Consider the following 22,640-nt stretch of genomic DNA (forward strand, 5'->3'; position numbering starts at 1 on the left):
TTCATTCTAGAAGGAAAGCTCTGCAAACCTGGCAAGGCCTGTAATAGATCAAACTGGATGATAACCATGTATGCTAACAGAACAGCCACAGCATGGAATGACAGTAACATTGAGCTGGAAACAAGCAAATGTCCAATAATCCAATAACAAAATTGACTTAGGAAAATAAGTTATTATACAAACAATGAAAAACAAGACTACACAATTTGTTTCTTTCCATAACTTCGATGGCTAAACGAATTAAGAGCAGAACACCAAATTAATACATGTGATAACCTCTGCAAGAAGCAAAACAACAAAACAATCTGCATGAAATGAGACACTAATAATACCTGGTGGGTATTCCTCCTTCCTCCAGAACTAGTATCCTAAGAATCCTAAGAATAATTCCAAAGCAGTCTGAAATGTCACTTAAAAGTAGTGCCTTCCCAGCCAGGCAGAGATATGGGACAGAGGGCAGGCAGTAAGGATGGATGAGTACAGAGGAGCTAATGAGAGCTAGAAGTCCAACTGACAACAACTGGAGCAGGAAATGTCTGTTTAGTTAAAAGATTACGAGTTGTTTCCTGTTGTGGATCAGCTCTTTTCTGAAGGGAGGGATAAATGGAGACCAATGGAGTTCTCACTGGAGTGTAGAAGCCAGACCCCGATGGACAAATGAAGGAGGCTATTATTAGGTTACTTCTATTTCCAGAGTAATCATCTGAATTAAGGAATGTGACTAAACAACACAGACGATCACTCTGCTTTCCAAACAAACCGATGGCAGTGACGGCTAGCAATAGACGTGTGGGAATCTAAAAAGTGGTCAGTACTAAAACAACAAATAGGCTTGCCTCTTTCAATGAAGTACAGTGAGACATCTTGATGACAGGTGTCGATCAACTTAAAACACGGGGTTTTCTGATGTCAAATACATTATCTGAGAATGTGTCAACACAATCCAGTCCCAACCTTCTCCTCTCTTGCACAATAATTTTTATTTCAAATAAAATAAAATTTTATTGGTCACATAAACATGGTTAGCAGATGTTAATGCGAGTGTAGCGAAATGCTTGTGCTTCTAGTTCCGACCGTGCAGCAATTTCTAACATGTAATCTAACAATTTCACAACAACTACCTTATACACAGAAGTGTAAAGGAATGAATAAGAATATGTACATATTCTTATGTAAACTTCAGATTGGACTAATTAAAACTCGTTTAACCATTCCACAAATTTCTTGTTAACAAACTATAGTTTTGGCAAGTCGGATAGGACATGTACTTTGTGCATGACACAAGTAATTTTTACAACAATTGTTTACAGAGATTATTTCACTGTATCACAATTCCAGTGAATCAGAAGTTTACATACACTAAGCTGACTGTGCCTTTAAACAGCTTGGAAAATTCCAGAAAATTATGTCATGGCTTTAGAATCTTCTGATAGGCTAATTGACATCATTTGAGTCAATTGGAGGTGTACCTGTGGATGTATTTCAAGGCAGACCTTCAAACTCAGTGCCTCTTTGCTTGACATCATGGGAAAAATCAAGCAATCAGCCAAGATCTCAGAGAAAAAAATATTGTAGACCTCCACAAGTCTGGAAATTGCTCCCAAATATGAACCAAACGCCTGAAGGTACCACGTTCATCTGTACAAACAATTGTACACGGGACCACGCAGCCATCATACCGCCCAAGAAGGAGACGCGTTCTGTCTCCTAGAGATTAACGTACTTTGGTGCGAAAAGTGCAAATCATTCCCAGAACAACAGCAAAGGACCTTGTGAAGATGCTGGAGGAAACCGGAACAAAAGTATCTAGATCCACAGTAAAACGAGTCCTATATCGACATAACCTGAAAGGCTCCTTAGCAAGGAAGAAGCCACTGCTCCAAAACCGCCATAAAAAAGCCCGACTACGGTTTGCAACTGCACATGGGGACAAAGATTGTACTTTTTGGAGAAATGTCCTCTGGTCTGATAAAACAAAAATAGAACTGTTTGGCTATAATGACCATTGTTAAATTTGGAGGGAAAAGGGGTAGGTAGGCTTGCAAGCCGAAGAACACCATCCCAACCGTGAAGCACGGGGATGGCAGCATCATGTTGTGCTGGTGCTTTGCTGCAAGAGGGACTTCACAAAGTAGATGGCATCATGAGGAAAGGAAATTGTGTGGATATATTGAAGCAACATCTCAAGACATCAGTGAGGTGTATGTGTATGTAAATTTCCGACTTCAACTGTACATATGAGATGAGTAATGTAGGGTATGTAAATATTAGATTAAGTGGCATTGTTTAAATTGACTAGTGATACATTTATTACATCCAATTTTTTATTATTAAAGTGGCAGAGATTTGAGTCAGTATGTTGGCAGCAGCCACTCAATGTTAGTGACGGCTGTTAGTGATGGCTGTTTAACAGTCTGATGGCCTTGAGATAGAAGCTGTTATTCAGTCTCTCGGTCCCAGCCTTCTGGATGATAGCGGGGTGAACAGGCAGTGGCTTGGGTGGTTGTTGTCCTTGATGATCTTTTGGGCCTTCCTGTGACATTGGGTGCTGTAGGTGTCCTGGAGGGCAGGTAGTTTGCCCCCGGTGATGCGTTGTGCAGACCTCACTACCCTCTGGAGAGCCTTACGGTTGTGGGCGGAGCAGTTGCCGTACCAGGCAGTGATACACCCCGACAGGATGCTCTCGATTGTGCATCTGTAAAAGTTGAGTGTTTTCGTTGACAAGTCGAATTTCTTCAGCCTCCTGAGGTTGAAGAGGTGTAACAGTATAATTTTAGACCGCCCCCTCGCCCATACCCGGGCGCGAACTAGGGACCTTCTGCACACATCAACAACTGACACCCACGAAGCATCGTTACCCATCGCTCCACAAAAGCCACGGCCCTTGCAGAGCAAGGGGAACTACTACTTCAAGGTCTCAGGGCAAGTGACGTCACTGATTGAAACGCTATTTAGCGCGCACCGCTAACTAAGCTAGTCGTTTCACATCCGTTACACTCACCCCCCTTTTGACTTCATCCTTTTCCGCAGCAACCAGTGATCTGGGTCAACAGCATCAATGTAACAGTATACGTTTAGACCGTCCCCTCGCCCATACCCGGGCGCGAACCAGGGACTCTCTGCACACATCAACAACTGACACCCACGAAGCATCGTTACCCATCGCTCCACAAAAGCCACGGCCCTTGCAGAGCAAGGGGAACTACTACTTCAAGGTCTCAGGGCAAGTGACGTCACCGATTGAAACGCTACTTAGCGCGCACCGCTAACTAAGCTAGCCGTTTCAAATCCGTTACAGAGGCGCTGTTGCGCCTTCACCACACTGTCTGTGTGGGTCGACCATTTCAGTTTGTTCGTGATGTGTACGCCGAGGAACTTAAAAAAAAACTTTCCACCTTTTCCACTACTGTCCCGTTGATGTGGATAGGGGGGTGCTCCCTCTGCTGTTTCCTGAAGTCCACAATCATCTCCTTTGTTTTGTTGACGTTGAGTGTGAGGTTATTTTCCTGATGACACCCTCCGGGGGCCCTGACCTCCTCCCTGTAGGCCGTCTCGTCGTTGTTGATAATCCAGCCTACCATAGTAGTGTTGTCTGCAAAATTGATGATTGAGTTGGAGGCGTGCATGGCCACGCAGTCGTGGGTGAACAGGGAGTACAGGAGAGGGCTGAGAACGCACCCTCGAGCACAATATTTTTTGCAGATTTATTTAACTAGGCAAGTCAGTTAAGGGACATGGGCAGCTGTGAAGAGGTTTTATTCTCCAGGTTTTTAACCGTTTTCCAGAACTTCTTGGGGTTAGACCCATAGAGAGAGAACTGCTCCTTGAAGTAACTAATTTTGGCCTTCCGGGTAGCTTGAGTGCACTTCTTCCTCATTTGCCTGAACCAGAGCCAGTCAGCGTGTGCTGAGCCTTTCGCCAAATGTAATTCTTGAGGTGGAGTAACTCTGCAAGATCACGGTCGAAGCAGGGGCTGAACCTGTCTTTAATTCTCTTTTTCTTTATGGGGCACGTTTGTTAAAAATACCACTGAAAATATCAAAAAAGAAGGGCCAAGCGTTTGACAGAAGGTATCAAGCTGATTCTATACCATTTTACAGAGGCCAGTTCATGAAGGAATGCTTGCTCATTCAAGGTTTTTTAGCAAACGTCTATGACAAATCAGGACAAGTCGTTTCACTGAGCAGCCATTACCAACACAGGCTGTAAAACAGGACAACATCAAGAAGAGTATCCTTTTCTGGGTGTTTGCAGTCATACCTTGTGGGATTGGTAATAATATGATAAAGATTTAGGGTCAGGTGGTTTAAACATGTTCCAGTTTAGGTCACCTCGCAGGACCAATTCAGACTTAGTGTAAGGGGTCAGGAGAGAGCTTAGGGCAGGTACAGGCCGGTGCTGATGGAGGACGATAGCACCCAGCAACAGTCAACAAAGAGCTATTTGAAAGTGTAATACTTAAAACCAGCAAATCAAATTGTTTGGGGACAGCCTTGGTGGGGACAGCCTTGGTGGAGACAACCGAGCACTGAAGGTGATCCTTGGTAAAGATTGCCACTCCCCCACCTTTAGAAGATCTGTCTTGCCCGAAAAATTGTTATTACCAGAAAGGTTAACATCAGTATTCAAAACACTCTTCCTTAACCACGTCTCAGTAAAGACCAACACAGCTCGCCAGGTGGAATCCAAGCAGGAGGGCAGCAGGCAACGGGAGTAGGTGTCACATCCACTTGGGGGAAGCTTTTACTTCTGGAGGAAGTATCTCCCCATATTAGTCCATGTTCCCAAGCAAAACATCCCAATCAATCATACCACAGGCTAGACACTGAATCCATAATAGTGAAGTTCTAGACATAGCCTTCAACATTGGTTGGCGACTTGGCAGTATACGGGTGGCAGTTAGCCAAGCGGTTAAGAGCGGTGGGCCAGTAAACGAAAGGTTGCTGGTTAAAATCCCTGCGCAGACTGAAAAATCTGTCGATGTGTCCTTGAGCAAGGCACCGAACCCTAAAAGACTCAAATGTAAATGTAATGATATGCAAAGCAACAGTTTCCAGTCCATCTTTGAAATGGAGGGAATGGGATATTCTTCAGCTGTAATCACAACCCCCAGCCTTCCTCTCTCCACTCCATTTTAGACCTGTGGAAAAACATCCACTTTACTAAACAATCATGTCTGTACAAGGCTACATACTCTGCTTTAAATGGGTACAGGTTGGGAAGACGGATTGGGGAAGCTCCCCTTTATCTAAATAACTGCCTCCCAACTCAGTGAGGGCAAAGGCCTTCTCCTTCCACTGCCTATGAGAGATTGAGAGAGATATGGGAGAGGGGGAGGAGAGACTCGACAACAGACAGATCAGTCAGCCCAACTGTGTGCTGCACATGACAAAGCCATCTTGCCTCATAACTCTTCCACCTCTCATCATTTCTCTTTCTTAGGGTATTCTCTTCAGTGGGACAGGAAGAACAGGTGTGTGTGTGTGAGAGTGTGAGGGAGTGAGATGGACAGGTAACCACTGTGTCTGTGCCATGACTGATGTGCTTCTCCTCTGGCTTGCTACACTACTCGACAAAAGTACAGCTGTGGATGGCATGGGGACAGCCTTGGTGGGGACAGCGGACAATCAGTTACAGAGAACCCAGGCGAACAGCATTCATTCATTGTGTTTCATGAAGACAGATCCTGATTTTTGGCCTAAGAGGCAGTGCCTACATCCCAAATGGCACCTTATTCCCTATATAGTGCACTTATTTTGACCATGGCCCTATAGTGTACTATATAGGGAACAGGGGGCCATTTGGTACGTACCCTGAGACACAGGAAGTAATCTAGCAGCTTAAATCATCTCTGAGCCCAAATATACACAGATGCAGAGTCTCATATGCAGATAAGATGAGAAAGAAGGAAGGAGGCCAACACGGATTAGTGTAGTGAGGGGTCGCTTTATTATAGCAACTGTGTTGATAATCACTCTTTGCACTTATAGGCCTATCCACCGGATCAGACACCCAAACTGACTAACAACGCCTTGGATACACCCCAAATGGCACCCTATTCCCTACATTGTGCACTACTTTGGACCAGACCTCTATGGGCACTGGTCAAAAGTAATGCACTATATAGGGAATAGTGTGCCATTTGGGACACACGCCTTGCCTGGAGCAAAGATACTAGCTATTTCGTATCAGGGTGTGCTAGGCCAGGCCGTTTGAAACTGTCGTCTCCAGTCCTTACCTCCTTATAAATATTTTTAAAGTGCTGACACTGCAGAACAATAGTGGATTGCTGTATGGAGTAGAGGTCGACCAATTATGATTTTTCAACACCGATACCGATTATTGGAGGACCAAAAACCCGATACCGATTAATCGGCCAACTTTTTTTGTGTTTACAACAATACTGAATGAATACTTATTTATTATTTTTAGTTATTGTTTTTATTTTTTTTATTTTTTTTTACCCCTTTTTCTCCCCAATTTCGTGGTATCCAATTGTTGTAGTAGCCATATCTTGTAGTATATCTATATCTATATCTATGTCTCATTGCTACAACTCCCGTACGGGCTCGGGAGAGACGAAGGCTGAATGTCATGCGTCCTCCGATACACAACCCAACCAGCCGTACTGCTTCTTAACACAGCGCGTATCCAACCCGGAAGCCAGCCGCACCAATGTGTCGGAGGCTACACCGTGCACCTGGCAACCTTGGCTGGCGCGCACTGCGCCCGGCCCGCCACAGGAGTCGCTGGTGCGCGATGAGACAAGGAGATCGCTACCGACCAATCCCTCCCTAACCCGGACGACGCTAGGCCAATTGTGCGTCGCCCCACGGACCTCCCGGTCGCGGCCGGTTACGACAGAGCCTGGGCGCGAAACCAGGGACTCTGATGGCACAGCTGGCATGAATACTTATTTTAACTTAATTTAATACATCAATAAAATCAATTTATCCTCAAGTAAATAATGGAACATGTTCAATTTGGTTTAAATAATGCAAAAACAAAGTGTTGGAGAAGAAAGTAAAAGTGCAACATGTGCTATGTAAGAAAGCTAACGTTTAAGTTCCTTGCTCAGAATATGAGAACATATGAAAGCTGGTGGTTCCTTTTAACATGAGTCTTCAATATTCCCAGGTAAGAAGTTTTAGGTTGTAGTTATTATAGGAATTATAGGACTATTTCCCTCTATACCATTTGTATTTCATTAACCTTTGACTATTGGATGTTCTTATAGGCACTTTACTATTGCCAGTGTAACAGTATAGCTTCCGTCCCTCTCCTCGATCCTCCCTGGGCTCGAACCAGAAACACAACGACAACAGCCACCATCGAAGCGGCGTTACCCATGCAGAGCAAGGGGAACAACTACTAGAAGGCTCAGAGCCAGTGACGTATGAAACGCTATTAGCGCACGCTAACTAGCCAGCCATTTCACTTCGGTTACACCAGCCTCATCTCGGGAGTTGATAGGTTTGAAGTCATAAACAGCGCAATGCTTGACGCACAACAAAGAGATGCTGGCAAAACACACGAAAGTGCTGTTTGAATGAATGTTTACGCGCCTGCTTCTGCCTACCACCGCTCAGTCAGATACTTAGATACTTGTATGCTCAGTCAGATTATATGCAACGCAGGACAAGCTAGATAATATCTAGTAATATCATCAACCATGTGTAGTTAACTAGTGATTATGATTGATTGTTTTTTATAAAATAAGTTCAATGCTAGCTAGCAACTTACCTTGGCTTACTGCATTCGCATAACAGGCAGTCTCCTTGTGGAGTGCAACAAGAGAGAGGCAGGTCGTTATTGCTTTGGACAGTTAACTGTAAGTTTGCAAGATTGTATACCCTGAGCTGACAAGGTGAAAATCTGTCGTTCTGCCCCTGAACAAGGCAGTTAACCCACCGTTCCTAGGCCGTCATTGAAAATAAGAATGTGTTCTTAACTGACTTGCCTAGTTAAATAAAGGTAAAATAAATAAATAAATACCCATGAGGATCATTTAACATAGTTCATTTTTAAAAACAAAATAAAAATCAGCAAATCGGCGCCCTAAAAATACCGATTTCCGATTGTTATGAAAACTTGAAATCGTCCCTAATTAAATCGGCCATTCTGATTAAATCGGTCGACCTCTAGTAAGGAGTACAGACTTTCCCTGTCTGAAAGGCAGACAAACCAAGCACAGCACAGAGAGACTAGAGGGGAAACGTGAGCTTAGCAACAATGACCATGGCAAACACCTGGGCTGGAGCTGGAAGTCAAGGACATAGAGAACAGAACAGCTGGAGTTCAGTGGGAGCGTGCTACAAAACTGTGTGTATGTATGTATGTATGTATCCTACAGCACGTCTCTGCTTGCCCAGCTTGGTCAGAATAAACACTACTCTGCTGCTGGCCCAGCTTGGTCAGAATAAACACTACTCTGCTGCTGGCCCAGCTTGGTCAGAATAAACACTACTCTGCTGCTGGTCCAGCTTGGTCAGAATAAACACTACTCTGCTGCTGGTCCAGCTTGGTCAGAATAAACACTACTCTGCTGCTGGTCCAGCTTGGTCAGAATAAACACTACTCTGCTGCTGGTCCAGCTTAGTCAGAATAAACACTACTCTGTTGCTATCCCGCCTACTAACATTAAACCCCCTCAAGACCAAACATGTTGTAAAAAGGATATCTATATTTAGGTCCCAGTTTGCACCCCCTATACACATCAGCCCCTCTTCCCCCTGACCCCTTTCAACAGAACTAAGGATGTCTCAGTTCCCACATCATGGGCCAAATGTGACCCATCATCCATCCACTCATCGTGATGTGACAGCCCCCACGTCCCAAACGCCCAAGCTGCTGAACAGCAACAAAGATAGACAAAGACACCGCACTGTTGGATACAGACACACACACACACACACACTCAGACCAGGGTTGTGTCCAGTAGGCACAAAAGGAAATGCGCCGAAACTGAGTGAAGCAGCGAAGTCCTAACTGAATATAGGCGGCAGGTAGCCAGGTGGTTAGAGCATTGGACAAGTAACTGAAAGGTTGTTGGTTCGAATACCCAAGCTGACAATGTGAAAAATCTGTATTGTGTCCTTGAGCAAGGCAATCAACCCTAATATGCTCCAGGAGCGCTGTACGGCTGACCAACAACACATTTCACTGCATCTATCCAATGAATTAGAATAAAAACATTTATGAACTTGTCCATTAAGAAACATTTGTTTAAGTGTTCCATTGCAAAATCTTTTGCTACGGTGAACCATAATGAACACGATCCAAGCATCAACTCCCAAGTCCCGACACAAAACAAAGCACTTGTTAGTAAGAACTCCACTTAGTCAACAAGTAGGTTAACATGTAAACAGTTACGTCCTCATAGGAGCAAACATCCTGAACTTAACAGACAACTCAGGAGTGTAGGCCTACACAAGTTATTTAATCATGCTTCCAACCCCTCGGGTTGTGTGTATGTCTCTGGGGTGGGGTGGGGGGTTAACTTTAAAGCAAGAAGACAAATTATGTTTTCTCGACAAATAAAAATTCTCTGTCTAGTTTCTCAAGGATCTTGCCGCTAGGGACAAACTACTATGCTGTTTTTCTTCTTTCCCATCTATCGTTTATGCGTGACCTTTTAAAACAAACATCATTGCACAGCAGCACTACTATGATGTTTTCTTAAGCAGTGTTCAAATGGCTGGTCAAAATGGGTCAACCGCAGTATCGAATCTTACTACAGCTCTATCTTACGAAATAAATGTATCTAAAATGAGAATGACCTACAAATAAAGGTTACATGATAAAGAACATAGGCTACTTCTTCTGGAAAAATAGGCCTGCTATATCCATGCCAACAATGGCATTTCGTTATGCCAAACTTCTTTCATCAAGTTCAGATCAAAGTTCAACAAATCCAAACATTCTATGGTCAATTATGACGCAGTCTGCATCCCAAATGACACCTTATTCCCTACACAGTGAACTACTTTTTACCAGAGCCCTATGGACCCTGGTCAAAAGTAGTGTACTATATAGAGAGCATCAGTTCTGAGCCGCACCTGCTTTGTCTAGAACGGTAACAGAATACCTGGGCCTCCAGCCACCTTACTGCTCCGTCACACACATACACACGCACAGCCTCCTGACCTTTTCTTCTGACAAAAGCATCTAGCTAGCTACCAACTTGGGCAGTTGGCTACCACTGCAGCACACTGACTGCCACAAATACCCTCCATTCTCTATTGTGATATTGTTTCAGAGAGCAGGGTAGCGCAGGGCGTCGACCTGCATCAGTGGAGGGCTGAGGTGGGTCACCTTCCTGTGGCCTTTCTCTTTGTTCTCCAGGGAGTTTAGGGAACCAGCCCCAAGACCATTTGAAAGCAACAGGCACTAAGGACTGGCGATATATAGAGCTAAACTACCAACTCAATAACATGACAGGGATGGGGTGTGTCTTTGGGTAGCCTGTGACGTAGGCCAAATAATGAAAAATTACCCAACGCTCAAAGATGACCAGCTGTTGCTGTCATGTTTCCTTGTTTGGAAATCACACAGACACTGGAATCAGAGACAAATGAAAGAAGGGAAATTGAATTTGTATACCCTTATTCAGTTCATTTGAAGTTATGGAGGATTATATTTACAGTGCCATCATCAGCACCATCATTGCAACTTGCGTAAAATGCACATTAAATCCTAATAAACATAGATGCAAGTCCTGAAGAATCCAATACTTACATGCCCTTTGAGGTCATAAAAAGTCTAATGAATAAAGTAGGGATGGGCAATATAGGCCAAATATCATATCACAGTATTTCAAATAATAATAGGATGGTATGACAGTATTTAGTTTTTAAAAAATAAAATATTTAAAATTTGCTGAGTATTGCGTGACAACAAGGGTGGCAACAAATACATTCTTAGTGATTTCAATAGGTCTTTCTCCATTCGGATTGTTTTATACTCTTCAATTAAAAACTTACACCCCCCCCCCCCCAAAAAAACAATCTGCGTTTTCAGCTACTTCCTGCACTAATTTGAGATCATTTCCACACTGCTGCGTAGGGTTGCGCCTTAAGGCCAAGCAACCTAGGCCTTATTTTTAACTAAATGTTGCAATTGCGATTTGACTTGTGATATAGCGCCAAAACACTTGGGTGAACTGTTGGAATCATGGAAATATAATAATTATTCCAATACTATAGCTAGAATATAATAGTGGGCACTTTGAATACAGTGTTGTTTGACATGACAACGAATGAAAACGCCAGGGATAATTGTTGACAAGTGTTTCCTAGGGGACCCTATAATATTTGGCTACATTTAATGTTCTCTCTTAGCTACTTCATGTAGCTAACATATTCATGCTTAACGTATTCCTCTTTGATGTAAACAATACTGTTGCACAAACAATATGCTGAATGCTGATTTAGGTCTACACCATCACTGGTATTAGCAGGCTGTATAGCTAATTGCATTTGCTCTGACTGAGTGCATTTATTAGATAACTAGCCAGCTAACTAGCAATTAGCATTAGCAGCTAACACGCTTTAGGCCCAACTTGCTAAGAAAAGACAAACTAGGTGTTCGCAGATGTAAGAAACACAAATGAAGTGTAATTATAGAACGCTAGTGGATTTATATTAAGAAGCAAAGGGAAAAAAGGCATCGCTGTCATCAACATTGCATGTGCTCTGTTGACCATGAAGTGTCTTGTGGTGGAGGAACAACAAAAGTGCTCCTTGACAGGGGGCGGGGCTAGGTATGTGTGGAAAGCGGCATTGTATATACACTGTCTGTGTATGTATGTATGTATGTATGTGTATATATATATATAACACACATATGACATTTGTAATGCCTTTATTCTTTAGGAACTTCTGTGGGTGTAATGTTTAACTAACTGTTCATTTTTATTGTTTATTTCACTTTTGTATATTATCTACTTCACTTGCTTTGGCAATGTTAACATATGTTTCAAGTAGCCTAAATTCCGAACAAACCTGAATGATCCACCTTCTAAGTCAAGAAGAGTCTCAAACGCTTACTAAATCATTTAACTTTGACATTTCCATCTAAATAACTCAAATATGTAAAAGACTGCACTTTATTTAGGAACATTTTTACCCATTGCTCCTTCCGCATTTTGGTCTTTTAGTGAAGCTCACATTCCAACAGGGTAGAGCTTAGGCCTATGTTTCCACATCCATTTAAACAAAGCGCTGTCGTGGCAATGTGAAGGTAAGATTCATCTTGGATAAATCTTGAGGAAGATCAAACTGTGCTTGACCTCAAGAGGCTCCAGGACTGACATGGCGGAAACACTCTCCAGTGAGTGAGAGTGAGCTTGAGAGTGAGAGTGGTTGTGAGTGTTTCTGTCACTTTAACCCTCGATCCCCTTGTAGAGTCGAGCAGACCAGTGATAACCACTAAGGTTGCATCCCAAATGGCACCCATAATCCCTATATAGCACACACATTTGGGGCCCTGCTCAAAAGTAGTGCACTATTAAAAGGAATAGGGTGGCATTTGGGATGCAACCCTAAGTCTAGGCCTAAATCACAATGCCCTAATTTAGAGATCGACAGTGGAAAAATGATTGCTGTTGGCAAACCACGCCCTGGTTTACAGGAGGTTATTTAAACGTAAAATGGCAGGGGAAGTTTAGTTTATCAAGTTTAACCCAATTCAAAAATCACTCTCACAGCTGATGCAGGTGAAGCATGAGACCAACAGGGTAACACTTTACATTAAAAGTGCTTTTATACCTGCGGATGTAATAATGCTGTAATTACACTAGTGAAAACATTGTTTTAACATGTGGTTATATAGTACCCGGGGCGGCAGGGTAGCCTAGTGGTTAGAGCATTGGACTAGTAACCGGAAGTTCAAATCCCCGAGCTGACAAGGTACAAATCTGTCGTTCTGCCCCTGAACAGGCAGTTAACCCACTGTTCCTAGGCCGTCATTGAAAATAAGAATTTGTTCTTAACTGACTTGCCTAGTTAAATAAAGGTAAAATAAATAAATAAATACCCATGAGGATCATTTAACATAGTTTCGCATGAGTTTCAGTCATATGATTGTCAATGAGCTGCAGGCTAGAAGTTAGGCCCTCGGCCTTAATGACCAGGACTGTAATAAACTGTTCAGTTCCTCTCTGGCTGTTCGCTTTCCTCATAGTTCCTGCTCACTGGTACACGTTGTATGCTGAACATGCTGCTATAGGGACAAGAACAGGAGAACAGGGGTAGGGGGAGCTCTGCTATGCACCCGCCAGCAACACACAAGGACACACAAACCATTAGAGCTATCCTACTGCATCTTCAGGCTTTATAACATGTTTTATAAGCAAAGTCAACTCACCATTTGCAAGACAGAGGTCAGGGGTTAGGCTAGTTAAGAGTTTATGGACCTAATCTACAGATCACATGCTTCATATAAGACCCATTAATAACCATAAAACTACAAAGGCCATCTATGAGACAGTAACATATCACTGTCTGGCAAAACAGCATTATGACTTCGGCCTAATTAGAATTCAGTGATTTTGTCATTTATCTAACACTTTAATTACTTGATCTTAGCATTAATTAGATCTACATGCATCTCTCTGGAGCTTTGCCTAATGCTCACAAATTCACTGTAAAGCTTGGACCAGTCCTACAGACAGACATGAGAGTCAATTGAGGAGAGGGAGTCTGGAGTCACATGAGACTAACAGTGTTTCTCGGAAAAACATATTGGAATTCAAAGCGACCAGCTCCACAATCTGCAGCACATTCATTTTTCAGCGCCTCCTTTATCCAAGCCCCCTGCAGGGCACTTCCACAATGAGAGGACTGGATAGACTGACTGCCTCTTTGCCAAAAACAGTCCGGGAACATTGTCCTGTGTTCACTTCCTGAGGCCGCCTGCCTGTCTGTCCCCATGTCCGCCTGTCCGTCCCCATGTCCGCCTGTACTATTGTCCGCCTGTCCGTCCCCATGTCCGTCTGCATGTCCGCCCGCCTGCATGTCTGCCTGTCCGTCCCCATGTCCGCCTGCATGTCCGCCCGCATGTCCGCCCGTCCGTCACCATGCCCGCCCACATGTTCGTCTGTCCGTCCCCATGTAAGCCCGCATGTCCGCCCGTCCGTCACCATGCCCGCCCACATGTTCGTCTGTCCGTCCCCATGTAAGCCCGCATGTCCGCCTGTCCGTCCCCATGTCCGCCTGTCCTTCCCCATGTCCGCTCGCCTGTCCGTCCCCATGTCCGCCTGTCCGTCCCCATGTCCACATGTCCTTCCCCATGTCCGCTCGCCTGTCCGTCCCCATGTCCGCCCGCCTGTCCGTCCCCATGTCCATCTGTCCGTCCCCATGTCCCCCTGTCCGCCTGTCCATCTCCATGTCCGCCCCCATGTCCGCCTGTCCGTCCCCATGTCCGCCCCCATGTCCGCCTGCATTTCCGCCTGCATGTCCGCCTGTCCGTCCCCCTGTCCCCATGTCCGCCTGTCCATCTCCGCCCCCATGTCCGCCTGCATTTCCGCCTGTCTGTCCACATGTCTGCCTGTTAGCCTGACTGTTAGCCTGCCCGTCCGCATGTCCGCCTGTCCTCATGCCCGCCTGTTTGCCTGTCCGCCCACACGTCTGCATGCCCGCCTGTTTTCCTCTCCTCGTGCCCACCTGTTTGCCTGTCCGCTCACATGTCCGCCTGTTTGTCTGTTTGCCTGTCTGGCCAGCAAAGCTACACCACCAGCCAAGAACACAGCAACACACCATGTACCATCCAGCAGCATTATCATATTGCAAATCATTAACACCCAACAAGGTCAGCGTTGCCCTGGGCTTCCGTTTGACTAGTGTGAAACAAACATATGGAGCGAGAAAGAGGCTAGGAGAGATAGATGGGCAAAGAGGTATTAGAGCTGTAGCAATGCAATAAACCTGGCAGAGGATTGTTACATTAGTGGCTTAATTTTCATATTACAGCTGAGAATGAACAGTTAAAGTTGTTATTGACAAATGAAAACATGTCAGTTTGTCACTTTCACGAGGTTAGAGTAATAACATGTTGAGCTACTTAATTAAGACATTGGCTCGAATCAAGGTTACGCCTTTAGATTGAGAAAATTAACAACTATGGAAGATTTGGCACTTTAATTTTCAATCCCAAACCCCGGCCTGGTCTGCTTGGTCTATTTCACAATCATTCCCGGAAGTCTTAAGATGTTGCGCCTCTGGGTTTAGAAACTCTGTGGTAGTACTGTAAGAGATGTGCTGGCTACATTTTACAGTGATTGCATGAATTATTTTCATAAGATAAACATGGCTCTGAATAATATGGCGTTCGGTTTCTCCTTGGCTGTTCGACATCTTGCTGATACTGGCTGAAATAAATCCTGGTTATGAGAAGGCAAAACCACAATTCTTAGGACTTTAGTCTGCTACAGTACACCTGCAAATACTTAGCTAGATGAATCAAAATAGAGGCTTACTGGCAATGGCAATTATGATGTTCTTTCACAAAAACATGATTACAAGATTCCGGATTATCCCTCAAAGTCCTTCATAAAGGACAGCGTGACAAGAAGAAATCAACAGCATGGAGAGGTTGAAGTTTTGTACATCTGGAAATCACAAACAAAGCTCCCCAGCAACCCACACTACTCCCCAGATGTCACGTTGGTATTGACCCCGTCTCTCTCCCCCCTATCATGGTTACAGTAAATGGGAGCTATTCTGTTTGTGGGACTCAGGCCAACTTCATTTCCTGTGTCCAGGCATAGCAGAGCCCCAAGACCTTCAGATTGCACTGAGAAAACACACGCACAAGCACAACCCCCCCCCCCCCCCCCCCCCCCCCGTCACCCTTCAGCAGTGTTGTTTCTGTGCTACGTGACTACAAGGACCTGAAGCAGGCCAGACAAACAAACCATGGAGAACTAACTGATGTTGATAACAACGTCTTGTACATTGGTTCATGTGCTGACTGACCTGAAACATTGGTTTACAGATTGGTCATTTCGCACGGGCTGAGATCCTTCTCTCACAGCAGTGTGCGTGAAAGGACAGGATCAGACTCAGAACCAGCAGTCAACTTAACATCACAACCCCATAGCCCATTCATACATGCTTCATAGGTTATTAGTGTGTACCAAATAAGTTCTAAATACCTGGGCCCGGTTTCCCGATAGTGATGGAACTTAGGCTTAGGTTTTAACCATGCATCTTTCCTACAACGGCCGAAGACGTAACATGCGTTTCCCAAAACACCATGCAGAGAGCGAATGGTCGCTAAGTGCATCGTTGGAGCATGGGTGAACACTGATAGGATCGAAAGAAAGAGAGCACTGCTCTCAGATCAGCTTTCTCCTTTCAACTCTTTCCTTAACATAATTATTTCACAATACTGACGACAGATCAGCTCCTAGAGAGATATTATAGCATATGGCTGCAAATATTCTGCCGGCTTATTCTAATGCTTACCCAATAAAAATGCGTACATTAGGCTACACATCATGAAATATTTTGAGACAAATTACAGCCAGTAGCCTACAAGTTGCAAAATATAACTCAAATGACTGAACATGAAACGTATTTCTATATGATTGAAAGAGCCCTATAGAGCCCACTGTTTATATTTTAATGCAGTCATCTCAGTTTCATTTGAAGCATATTTTTATGTCGCTTGTTTGTATCAATTGCAAAGACATTGGAAAGTTTGTATTTGCAGACCACTTTGTTCTGAAGTTATCGGCGGTCACAGAGAGGCGGACAAACCATGTGATTCTGTTTAGCTGAGATTTCTGTGCATAAAGGGACACGGCAGGGCAAAAAAGCATCCAACGACACACTTACAGGCTGACTACACTCGTGTCGCGAGCGCTGCAAAATACATTTAGAAATCTATATTATTCAATCATTGCACGCGCCAACGAGCGTCTGCGTTGCCAAGGGCTAAAATAATAGGCAGTTCTATTTCTGACGCAGATCGCACTGCAGGTCCTGCCTCTCCCATCTCCTCATTGGTTTATAGAAGCAGGTACCCACGTGACAACTCCTCATTGCTAATACCCACATGGGTGACTGAAAGACGAACGAGGCCAGTGGCGGTAATGCACCTAATTTACGAAAGTTGCCAATCGCAATATAAAGTCAAGAGAAGAAAAAGCCTGGAAGGAGGAGAAATGACTAGAAACGATTTGGTTGACCGTTTTATGTGTGGATTAATTGTTGGAGTAGAGGACCTTGTGCATTTCAGGTAAAATAACTCAATGTTTATATCCCAGGACAAATTAGCTAGCAACAGCAAGCTAGCTAGCTTAATTGCCATAAATGTTTAATGCTTTTCGACCTGGTTCCAAATTAATATAATTGGTTCAGAGTTTTGTTTTGATATTTTAACCTGCGTGTCGTGATCGCGTTTGGTGTGGGGGGACAAAATACATTTATGCACGATGGAGCACACGCGCAGCCGGTTTGGGTTCCGTGTGTTGGAATCGGCTAAACTTAGATCATTGAGGTAGTAAATGAATTATAGGAAATGAAAAGACTGGGTTGTGTTAGAAGTTAATGGTTCTCTGAAGAAAGACAGAAGGCTTTGGAATGTGTTTGATGGAGGAGAGCGATGTATTGATATAGGGAAGACAGATGGATATCTGTGGATTAGGTGAAGGGGTTGAGGTCAGGAGGTGAGGTCAGTTCCCCTTAAGGGAGTAATCAGGGTTGGTATCTGGTTACCTTCTTTCCTGTGGAGCCATGAACTGTAAGGAGGAGTGTCTTAAGTAGGATGCATATAAACTGATGTCTGAAATGTTTTACGGTCTGATTTCAGCTGTACAGAACGTTTGGGAAAGATTAAACTTGGTTAAAGCTTCTCTAGTGTTCGTGAGTTATTTACTCTGAAAAATAAGAACCTAACACGCGTTAGCTGTTCTACGAGTGGTCTAAGGTAGGCTGTAGATTAAGCGTTTTCAAGTGAAACGTTAATAACAATGGTTTTGGGAAACAGCTCAGAGATTTAACGATGTTCCTACGAAGGTTCTAACAATGAACTTAGCCTTAACTTCTTGAGGGCCGGTGGCAGTATTCAGTATTTCAGATGAAGCTAGGATATGGATATAATTGGTAGTATTGGATAGAAAAAACACTGAAGTTTCTAAACCTGTTAAAATAATGTCTGTGAGTATAACAGAACTGATACGGCATGCGAAAACCAGAGGAGAATCCATCCAGATGTTTATTTTCTCTTTCTTTTTGGGGTGTCTGCCCATCCAAATCCTTGTTTATGAGAAAATCAAAAGGAATACCTCCCAGATTGCAGTTCCCAGGGCTTCCACTAGATGTCAACAGTCTTTATAAAGAGTTTCAGGCTTGTTTTTAAAAAATTAGCTAGAATTTGTAGTTTTTCTAGGTGGCTCCAATTGTGAATGTAGTATTGTGGCGTGCATGGATGAGGGCGCGCACTTCGTTATTTATCTCCTGTAAAGAACATACTATTCGCTGTCTTAAATTGAATCGTTTATTTACATATTAGGGTACCTGAGGATTGATTTGAAAAATTGTTTGACTTGTTTGGACGAAGTTTATTGGTAACTTTTGGGATCCATTTGTATGCATTTTGATTGAGGGAACAGGTGGATTACTGAATCAATCGCGCCAACTAAACTGACTTTTTTGGGATATAAATAACAACTTATCGAACAGAACAACCATTTGATGTGTAGCTGGGACCCTTGGGATTGCAAACAGAGGAAGATCTTCAAAGGTAAGTGATTATTTTATCGCTATATCTGACGCCTCTGCTTGTTTGGAAAATGTTTGTAATGCTTTTTCTGTCCTCAGATAATCGCATGGTATGCTTTCGCCGTAAAGCCTTTTTGAAATCTGACAAAACGGCTGGATTAACAAGAAGTTACGCTTTTAAACTATGTAAGACACTTGTATTTTCCTGAATGTTTAATATTACGATTTTGTATTTGGCGCACTCCGATTTCACCGGATGTTGTCAAATTTGATCCCGGTAACGGGATTTCCGCGCTATTAAGATGCTTTTAGGAAGCCGGGCCCTGGTCATTTCTTTAATGAAGTGCTAACGAACCCCCTTGTCCTGCTCTACAAGGTTAACACGAGTCTCAATCACTCAGTCAGATTGTGTAAAGAAATCCAGGCTACGCGATATGGTTTGTACTGTACCACTCTGAACATCAGGAATGCTTACAGGCTGAAAGTTTATGTAATTCTACATCATGGCTCTGGTTCGGAACCAGCTGTGCTTTGTGCCAAAATAAATTATTGAAGTACAAAAGGGCAATTCCACAGTAACAATGTTTGGCATTTATATGCCAAACAAAAAACATTGATTTCAAAGTTTAACAAACCATACAACTCTATGAACAAGGATTAGCATACTTTTAACAATTTACACTGAACATTTTACAAAAACACATTTCCTGGAAAAACTGTGCAGATGCAAAGTTTGGTAACAGAATTGCTGTAGAATTTCCATCCGTTTTTGTATGTGACCACGTTTTCAAACACTCTTAAAGGAAAATCCACTCACAAGATCTTTTTTTTTTTTTTCATTAGTCCACTGTTGACACAAACCCAAATTGTTTTACATGTCAGTATTCATGTTTCAAGACACGAACTGTCACCGACCACATCATCATGATGCTATCCAAAGTGAAACCACCTTCACCACAGTTGCACACCACGGCTGAAGCTAATTGGCAAAATCATTTGGCTAACTCTTCAAAACTGCGAACACATATCAAACCACACCCGAAACCAACTCACGTTTGAATTCATTTCATGTCCATTTCAGGACAATACTTTTTCTGGTAAACCCCTTTACCATTTGTGTTTGCTTATTCTTCATTTCTTTTTCTCCTAATCTTATTCCTAATTTTAATGGAGAATGGTTGAAAAATGCATATATGCTTCATTTCTCAAAAATATAGACGTGACACCTAATTTTAAACGCTCCTATGAACTTCACTTGTTGATGCTAACAGATCTTTTTACATGGAAATTACAAAAAAATAGATAGAAAGCACATGAATAATTCAATCAAAATATGGCATGTCTTTGAAATCAAAGTCATGAAATGTCTTTAAAAGGCTTGCGAGTTGTTTTATTTTACATGTCCCTAATTCTTCAAGCATGAGTCATTCAGTCAGGGGCCTTCTCCTAGAATAATAACAGAGCATTTCTGACATGCAGGCCGGTCTGTTCTTTTTCCTTAACTCTCTCCTGTAGTTAGAAATATAAGCTACTGGCAACACTTTCACAAGTCTGGTAGAAATGTAGTCAATGGTCTCAATGCAGACACGCATCCTCTGATAGTCTACTTGGTGGATCCACCTGTGTTACTTCTGCAAACACTCACTTATCAGCACAGGTGTGGCACACCCACCTGGATGACGTCATCAAGAAAAACACAGGCCAAGTCCCAAAGGCCACCCTATTCCCTATATAGTGCACTACTTTTGACCACGGCCCATGTGTCTCTGGTCAGAAGTATTGCACTATGTAGGGAATCGGGTGGAATTTGGGACACACGCACGAAGCATGTGACCCCAAGTCAGATAGGCAGCTAGTTTGCTCAAGGAGGAACGTCTGTGCCCTACTGTTTAATATGTAAGATAAAAACCAACACAGCAGGATAAACTATAGGGCCCCTAGCCACTGTATAGCTAGCATATACCTCTACCAACTGATGTCTATTGCTGGTCCTATAACTTAGTTTCAAGTTCTATTGTTTTAGTCCTTGTTGCCACCTTTATTATTCTGTGCATCTTGTAAAGTACTAGACCACTAGCTAGCTACCTTTTAATTATTGGTTAATGTTTTTTGCCCTTATTCATTAAAGCCTTTTTTAATGGTTGCTCACAATGTGGAGATGTGATGTAAGTAAATTAGAATGCCACTAGAAATGAAATGTATTATTATTTATATGTATAGGCTGGCCTCTGAAGAGATGACAGACCTCCCCTGTGCAATACCTGGATTCAGAGAAGCACGTTGGCGCCGGAGAAAATGCCAGACACTAGTTCTGTCTATGGCCTGTCTATAGCCCCAAATACTGCCTATGCGTTCGGCTGGCCTCTCAGGAGACTACAGACCTCCTTAGCACAATTCCTGGTTTTCGAGGAAGCGCGTAACCACACACAGCAAAACGTTTATCTTGAACATGTAAAAACATTGTTGTGAACATTTCCTCATACAGGCATCAACCATTAACATAAATGTCATCTAAGTTATTTCAAGGATGGGACACTCAGATATACAGTAACCTGTAAAACACTGTATACCAGACATGAGTTCTAAGTCCTGTTTCTCCTGTACGAATAGAATACGTATAAAGTGCTTTACCTACTGTACATGGAAGTGCTGAATCTCTAAGGCTCTCTCTTTGGTCAATATTATGCAAATGCATTGACTATTTATACACAGAGTTTTTTTCTCTCCCACATCTATTCATGAACAGAACATGTAGGAAATAAAGTTATTGAAAAGCAGGCTAAGAGTAGAGGGATTATTACTGCAACTTCTAACCTGTTTAAAGGCGATGTGGACAGTATTTAAACACAACCAAAATACACAGCGAAATTAAAGCATGATATATATGAGTTATGTTTACTCATTGCCTGGGAAGCACACAATGAATAGCATATAATGCTATATTCTGTCGTGCAGAAATTAGTTTTTGAATCAGGAAAGTTCCCTCTCTCACGACCTCTACAAGTCAGAATGTTAAATAAAATTATATGTTAAAATATAATTGTATTCAACATTCTAACTTGTAGAGGTCGTGAGAGGAAACGTTCCTGATTCAAACGCTCATTTATGCTCGACGTTGGGGTCCAGGCAAGTTTACTCATTGCATGTTTATAATGTGTCACATGAGGGGGCGTATGGGACGAGGAACATTGGAAAGGAGATAGGCCTATTGACTTAAACAATTGTAAAACAGTAGGCTACTTCGCTGATGTCTCAGCCTCCAATGTCTGAAAAATAAAGCCTATCTTGGTTACACGTCGGGTCTCACAACACGTCTTGCACAAAAACATGTGTAGTCTCCCACCTGAAGTGTTTTTGCCTTTTATCCTAAACTACCTTTCTAAAGGCTATTCGTGACATAACATATCGGGCAGTGTACGCTATGTAATTACATTGTTTTTTGACTTCCATTTGCCATGTACATTTCCAGTTGATATAAAAGTCGTCCATTTGTTTCCCAAAAATTACTTGGGGATTGAAATCAGTGACAAGTGAGTTCCATGTGAATTGCATCAGGCAAAGTGCGCCACGGTAAAAGTTTGGCATCAGATTTCGAGTTATCCTCGTATGTTGTTTCCATAAAAACATAAACACTTACCATTGTGATGCGGGTTGAAAAGGAGTTTGAAGCGTTGAAAAGTAACTCCGTTGAACTGGAATTTGACAAACTTTGCCGAAACTTCATTTACGAAGAAAACTAGTCTTCCGCTTCCGGAGGGAGTAAAGTAACATAACAAGGGGCGGGCGGCCAGAGAGTCTGTATTCATATCTAGGATGAGATGACGTCTTCCACTAGGATATTCTGTAACCTGCTGGTGGTATACGCGTAGTGCAAACAGTGAAATACAGTAGGCGCCTAGTGATAGTAAATTACAA

At 43.0% G+C, this 22,640-nt stretch overlaps 1 protein-coding gene across 2 annotated transcripts in view; it reads right to left on the reverse strand.

Moving 5' to 3' along the window:
• The window catches only part of LOC139380791 (ITPR interacting domain containing 2), a 49,086-nt gene extending 26,587 nt beyond the window's left edge, over positions 1-22,499 (reverse strand). The window contains exon 1 of one of the 2 annotated variants that reach the window (XM_071123822.1): positions 22,363-22,499. The gene's annotated coding sequence lies outside the window, so the exon portion shown is untranslated. Of the gene's footprint in view, positions 1-332; positions 374-22,362 lie in introns of those variants that run through there. The other variant, XM_071123823.1, reaches the window with a different exon arrangement.
• Positions 22,500-22,640: the final 141 nt, after the last annotated feature.

This window comes from Oncorhynchus clarkii, chromosome 22 (genome assembly GCF_045791955.1).
Source record: "Oncorhynchus clarkii lewisi isolate Uvic-CL-2024 chromosome 22, UVic_Ocla_1.0, whole genome shotgun sequence".
NCBI classification, from domain to species: Eukaryota; Metazoa; Chordata; class Actinopteri; order Salmoniformes; family Salmonidae; genus Oncorhynchus; species Oncorhynchus clarkii.